An 8,029-nucleotide genomic window follows, 5' to 3' on the forward strand; every position below is an offset into this window, starting at 1 on the left:
AAAAAGTTTGACTTTGTTTTGTCTTTAGTGCATTTTGTCTGGAGATTACCATGTCCCATCTCTAATAGTGTATGTTGAGCTACAGTTCTTTATAGACCAGAGAAGACTCGAATCTAGGAACTCCCATATGCTATTCAGGTGCCTTGCTAATTGAATCATTGTTCCCTCCCTTTTCTTTCAATCATCGGTCCAAACTTGGCTTTTTCAACAAATTTTCTAATGGAGATTAACAGTCAATGCGAATTAATCAATGCATGTTTTTGGCTTTTTAATTATGATCTCATATTATTCTATCTTATTTAAGATTCCAAGTTCTTGACAAATGAAACTAGAGACTTGTGCTAAACTATTATCTAATATATCTCAAGATAGTTAGTTTTCAGCCTACTTTACTAGAATTTGGACCTTTTCATAGATCAATTTGAACTATTCTAGGATTTTCCATTTGTTGTTGGATTTCTCTTCCACTAAACAATTTGCTCCTTTTAAGACTAACTTATCTTTGATTTGAATTGTTTATTTTCAGTCATCTTTTAAACTATTCGATAGAATTCTTCTTGTGGCTTGTAGTAATACATGTTGGAAGTTGTGGCTATTTTGAGTGGGGGTGAATCAAAATAGATGTTTTTCACAAGCTTTTAGAAATTTATTTAACATATGCACATTTAAATATTTAATCAACTGAATATATAAAATGATCATAAAACAAGAGTGCAAGATATTAGAGCAAATTAGACAATTAGACAACTCACAGAAGAGGGACACAAGATTTTGTGCTCAGTGAGAAACCTTCAAAATCTTTCATTTTTTTCATAGGCAAAAAAATCACTCTATTGGAACATGTCATTGTTATTGAGCAACAACTCTTTGTTACAATAGAAACTACAAGTGCTAGGGCATCAACCCTTCTTTCCTTTTAAATGCTTTTTCACTCATTGAATACATATACAATTGTATGTCGATGACTACACACACCTATACATGTAAACAATCCATAATATCTTTCTTTCAGTGCTCATCAAGTGTGTTTCACTTACAAACTAATATGGCTATGTGTCTCACACCATTTTCACATTTTTGTTACACACATCATATCGAACTTACTCTAAAATTTTATATTTACTTGATACAATAATTAGTTATAAAACTGATAAAGCAAACACTCAAAAACAAGGTTAACAATATGTTGCTTAAAAAAGAATCTTCACAAATTGTTTGAAGTATTCAAATATATTCCTTCTTTTGAATGATTTATAGTAGCAAAACTGATTAAAGAACCAAATCAATAAACCCTCAGTCGAGTATAGTAACCAAAAGAAGCTTCAAAATCAAGACCCTCTGTTAGGGTTTTACAAAGAAAACTTCTTCATTAGAAATACCAACAAAAATTGTTACCTTCCAATGTCTTGATGTAAACAAATGCCTTCATTAAGAGCAAGTTTTAGATATTCCTCTTTGACAAACTAATTCAAGATTGAAAGAATAAATCTGAAGTGTCAACATCATAACCATCACATGATATAACTGAAAATTTATTTTCAATCAATAAATATTTCTCCTTGAAAGCAATGTATGTTATATGTATTTCATTTTAAAGAATGCAAGAATACCATACAAACAACTTCTCTAAAAATTTACATTTACTTGATACAATAATCAGTTATAAAATTGATAAAGCATACCCTCAAATAAACAAGGTTAACAATATGTTGTTTAAAAAAAAATCTTCACAAATTGTTTGAAGTATTCAAATTGATTCCTTCTTTTGAATGATTTACAGTACCAAAACTGATTAAAGAACCAAATTAGTAAACCCTCAGTCAGGTATAGTAACCAAAAGAAGCTTCAAAATCAAGACCCTCTATTAGGGTTTTATATAGAAAACTTCTTCATTAGAAATACCAACAAAAATTGTTATCTAGTATCTTGATGTAAACAAATGCCTTCATTAAGAGCAAGTTTTAGATATTCCTCTTTGAAAAACTAATTCAAGATCGAAAGAATAAATCTGAAGTGTCAACATCATAACCATCACATGATATAACAGACAATTTTTTTTCAATCAATAAATATTTCTCCTTGGAAGCGATGCATGTTGTATGTATTTCATTTTAAAGAATGCAAGAATACCATACAAACAAGTTCTCAATGATTGAAATGAAGAATCAAAATTATTTACGTCCCTTCTGACTTTTCTTTCTTGATTATCAATGGCTTTCACAAGAACTAGATCCAAGGAAATCAAGTTTCTACATACTTGTGATTGGGTTAAAAATAAAGCGGAGAATACTTTCTTCTTTGAGTGTGTCTTTAGACGTAGAGAAACACCATTTTCTATTTTAGTCCCTTGTATCTCCGTCATGTATGCATTCAACCACATTGAGGATATTAGAATCACTTTTTAAAGAAAACATGTACTGCATGTTAGAAATAGGGATTACTGAGAGGGGGAGGGGGGGGGGGGGAGGGGGAGGGGATGAATCAGTAATCTACAAACTTTTGTCGCCAACTGGATATTATTACTTACTTTAAACTGTGCATAATAAAGAAATAAAATAATATTGAACAATAATAGTAACAATGCACAAATATAACTCATAACACCATATTTTGTTAACTAGGGAAACCCTGATGGGGATGATACCCACTAGATAATATACTAATATATAAGTTCCTTGTTAGAGGATGGACCCTTTTAAGAGTCAATGAGAAAATTGAATATAAGTAGTTCCTGTTAAGAGACTTTGAATCTCTGTTAGGAGATTCCAACCTTGTTAGGAGTTGTGCCAACCCTATTAGGAGTTGTGGGATAATGTATGCAAGAAGAACCCACTGCCCAAACATGCAATTTCAACTACAAGAAGAGCTCACTGCTCAAACAAGTAATTTACTGTTATTTTCCTTCCTTGTCTGATCTCTGATCTTCAGCTCAATCTCAGATCACTAGATAGCTCATATAAAACTTCGCATATATCACTTTCACAAAAGTTCACTCACTTCGCAAACTTACAGGATAACACTTACAAGCACTTCACAACTACACCATCTTATCGCAAAAAGTCCTTTGCATAAATACCATGCCTTTACACAAATTACTGCTGGGTTGACTAAGACAACAATTCACTTTTCCAAGTTAGAGTAAACATCTAGGATGTCAGCCCTAATTGGACAAGTAATTGTTTTGTAAACAAAATAATTCTTTCCTTCAATTTCATTGTCTTGCTTCATCAAAACATGATTATCTATGTTCCATACAGTTCGTACAAACTTTCAAGGTTATACACATCATCACCAACATGTATACTATCTCCATGTAACTTCGCTAATCATAATATGATGTCAGCAACATGTTATAAACAAAACAATACACTGTTGTAAACCAAATTCTATACTTAGATAATTTTCTGATTACCAAACACTAAGTATCTTTATTTTTGAGGTTTCCTGTGAACATGTACATCATGTGTTTCCATAAATGACAACAATTACATATCACTATTAGCCAATTGTCAACACTACAACCTTTACATTCTCGTGACAACTGAAAATGATAAAACAATGACATTGAAAAATTGCTTCATTTCATACTGTAATCAACACAAAATTTTACCTCTACAAACTGAAATAGAATCTCAACAAGAATAGTATCAATAGAATCACCGCGACATACATAGAAAGACATACCAAAAAACCCACCAAAATATTTGACTACTATATCACAAGCTCCTCATTCAACACATAATCATTGTAGTGTTTAGGGAAAAATAACAAAGAAATTGTGCCTTTCGAAGGCTATTAGCTTTCTTTCAATTTTCACAAAAAAAATAAATTTGATATCTCTTTAACTCTGCCATACACTTCTATCGTGGGTGCATCAAACACCAAGTAACTTTAAGGTCATGTTACTTAACCCAAGTTTGATAAACATTTAATATACCACAAAAACCAAAACCACAATCTGATGCCATGGTTTTAAAATAAATATCCTTCTTTTCATGTGCGAGTTGAGATGGTTTAAAAAAAATATTTTAACTTATCGATGCCACCTTACCAAATGTATCAAGGACAAATATATGTCCAACAAATTCCCCCATTTTCCTTGAGGCAAAATATCTATTATAATTCATACACCATAACTTGTACACATATGAGTAAATGATTCTCACACAAATAAATAAGTATATATAGATGAATTAAAAAGATATGTTCATCTTTCTGTATGACATTTATTTATACATGAAAGAATAATTATGATGCATCAAGTATAAACAAATAAAATTCCATATGTATAAAACTCCAAACCTCAACTGTATTCCTGAGAACAAAAAATGTGATATTTGTGTACAAAACTGCCAACTAATCATGTCCACCATATTCTTACATGAACTATATCAAAATCTGAAGAATGTATGTATCAAACCACTGTGCCAAAAAAAATTCACAAGAACCATTGTTAAACGATATGAAGAGCCAGGATAAATCAAACATATCACTACATGAAGAACCACCACTGTTACCAATCACTAAACAAATATAATGAAGAAACACTGAAATTGAATCAACCATACTAAATACCAAATATTTCTCTCCCCCATTTTGCATCAACGGCAAAAAGGAACTTCTTTTGGATAAATAATAATTGAGTGTGGTAGCATAAACCTACACACAAACTCCCCTAAAGTGAGTAAATCAGTGCAACAAAGATTGAGAGAAGACTCCCAATCTAGTGGGAGTTGTTCAAAAGTATCCCAAGATAAGGATTTTGTAAAAATATTAGCCATTTGTGCTTGAGTAGGATTATATATCAACTTGTATTCATTGTCAAGCACCTTATCTCTTAAAAAATGAAGTTTTATAGCCACATGTTTGGTTCTAGAGTGCATAAACATAATTTTACTCAATCAAATAGCACTCACATTGTCACACATAATGTAAATAGGCTTTGGTACCTAAATGCCTAAGTTAGATAGTTGATAATACATCTACATTAACTATGTATAACATGTTGTAGCATCAACAAATTTGGATTTAAAAATGGATAGATTGACACATTCCTACTTTTTGCTATGCCAGGCAACCAAATAGTCACCAAGAAAAAAATGCAGCACCACTAGTTCTCTTTTTATCCTTAGATCCACCCCAATCTACATTTGTATAATCAATCAAGGTGAAAACATTACTATGTGAATACCATAGACCAAAATCAAGTGTACCTTGAATGTACTTTAGTATTCTATTAATTACATAAAGATGGGACTATTTTAAAGCAAATTGAAACCAAGATACCAAGAATACAACTTGCATTAGATCAAGTGTAGAAGTTGTGAGATATAAAAAACTACAAATCATGGATCTATATGTTGTCTGATTAACTATAGGAGAATCATCATCTTTAACCAATTTACAACTAATTTTCATAGGTGTGCTAACTAGTTTACAATCTGTAATGCCTTGCCTGGAGATCCTTGGAAACAAGGATGAAAAACAAGTCAGAACAATTTTTTTTTTTTTTTACAAGTGTAAGTGCACATGATACAACCTACACAAACCAAAAGATCGCAACGAAAGACTGAAAGACAACCAAGCACTAACGGATCTCCAAATGCCACTACCAACTAGAACACAATCACGAAAACCACAAAAGCCTACCAAGCTGAAAGACATAAGCTGACTCTTGGAAACTGGCTAAGTCTGAAATCCTGAAGCCCTGAAATTTGGTTAAGTCTGAATTTCTGAAGCCCTGATTTTTCCTAGAATCTACACCTTAGCTCGCAGAGGTCTGAAACCCATCTCAAATGAATCGTCGCATATATTAAAATATATCTTAAGTATAAGGAATTACTTAAACGATATATTTTAAACCCTGAAGGACTACAACAGAAACCCAAAAACTGAATTTCAAAAGAAACCTCCTGAATTCAAAATGCAACAACATAGGCTTGAAGAACACCCAAAAGGGTATCCAGATCAACCCTCAAAAAGATTAGAACACTACAAAATGTGCCTGCTGTTGGCACGCGCAGGTTTTAACCAAAAGGCGTGCAACACTTTTCACTAAGGGAGGGCGACACTTCTCCCTTAGTGCATGCGACACTTCTCAAGAAGGCGTGCGATACTGGAAAAGTATCGTGCGACATTTCTCATAAAGTCGTGCGACACTCTTTCAGTGTCATACAACACTTCTTCAGTAATGCGTGCGACACTTTATAGTATCGTGCGACATTCTTTCTATGGGCGTGAGATACTTTATCAGTGTCGCACAATGCTGAACAAATGTCGCCCATAGAAAGTAAAAACACTTCCAGAACTCAAAAATGGGGAAAAACTGACAAAAGAACCTCCACACCAGGGAGTACCGGATCCACATTTCGAGGCCAAAACACTCGAACCAAAATTGAGTAACAAACATACAAAGAATGAAATCTAACCATCTATCAAACAAAGAAGGGAAAGTACAGAAAGGAAACATCACAACAATTGAAATAACATCGCAATAACATAGATAACATTGCAATGAGAAAAATAACCAACTAAGTACATGGTTCCTCCCAACCGTCAATGGCGTCATAGGACCATCGTGGGCCCTAGCCATCCCCCGCACATGACATCCCAAGCCACCGGTTAGATCATCAGTGCTGTCGTGATAGGGACATCACTACTAAACATGCTACAATATAAGTAAATGAAATCTAACATGCTGGTAGTAACATAAGATAACCCTGTAATCGGATAACATCATCTACTACATGCTAATCATCATAATGAGGAAAGCATTAAAACTAACATCATCTAAACATGATAACATCATAATGAGAGCATAAATCACAAGAAGCATACTCCGTAGACTGAAGTACCAAGTGACACATCCAACAAGGATCACGCTAGAACAATAGACCGTCTCTGTACACCGGTCCCTAGCAGTGGTGAAGGTAGCTACGCCTCCCAACCATGTGGCACCCGTAGGTCCACACCCGCCGTGCTGATGGAGATAATGATCCAACCACACACACACACAAAACAACAACCATGGCTAACACACACGCCAAGCAATATGATGACTGAATCCAAGACATAGACAATGCATAAACTACAGGTCCTGGTTAGACACCTCAATGGCTACTACGTAGGGACTGACATCATGGAGAGTTGCTTGGCATCAAAAGCCCAAGCTCGGATCTGTGTAGCTCAACTCCCTCAACGGAAGGCCAATAAACTGTGTAGCTCAACTCCCTCAACGGAAGGCCAATACACAAAAGTACCATTTATTATCTTTAATGTTATTACCACCCCAAGTTTTAATTTAATTATCACTTATATAAAACTTCCTCTGCCAATCGGGAAGTAGTCACCAGGTTGCAAGATAGAAGCCCCCTCCATATGCTACCCTACCCTACCCATGCTCATCCAACGATGAGTGCTCGAAGGCATGCAAACTCTCAACCCAACCCCAATGATCACAACTTCCGAAAGTACCACGGAAGGTCAGGCCCCGCAGGTCACCTGACAATGTACATGTGTGTGGCGCACCACCATCACAGAGATCATACACAAGGACAGGATGAGAATACAAACAGAAGTCAATCAATCAAACCAAAATCGGAATGATGGATACTATATGCATCCCAATGCAACAAAAGATGCAAAAGTGTTCCGACTGGTATCCAAATGGATCATCCAGGTCCACGAACCACAATGTGCCAAGAAAGCCCGAGAAAACAGGCTGGCATGCAAAATGAGGTAAAAACCCCAAATTTTGGAAAAATTCCAAAATTAAAACCCATTTGGCCTTTGGGTTCAAAAACCCCAAAAATCTAAAAATAATTGAAAACAGACACCGTATGCAAAAACGGGCAGCATAACGGCCCAAAAACCCAAACCCCCATTTCAAAAATAGGTAAAACATTCATACCCGACCAACCGGGTAGAACTAGCAAACAAAAATGGAGGGGAACACTAGTTCACAACCTCCTAACATATTGCTACAAGAAATGGAAGCAGAAACAGAGAAAAAACATTAAAATGGGAAGGC

This window comes from Cupressus sempervirens, chromosome 5 (genome assembly GCF_028749045.1).
Source record: "Cupressus sempervirens isolate cs-2001-9-10 chromosome 5, ASM2874904v1, whole genome shotgun sequence".
Lineage (NCBI taxonomy): Eukaryota > Viridiplantae > Streptophyta > Pinopsida > Cupressales > Cupressaceae > Cupressus > Cupressus sempervirens.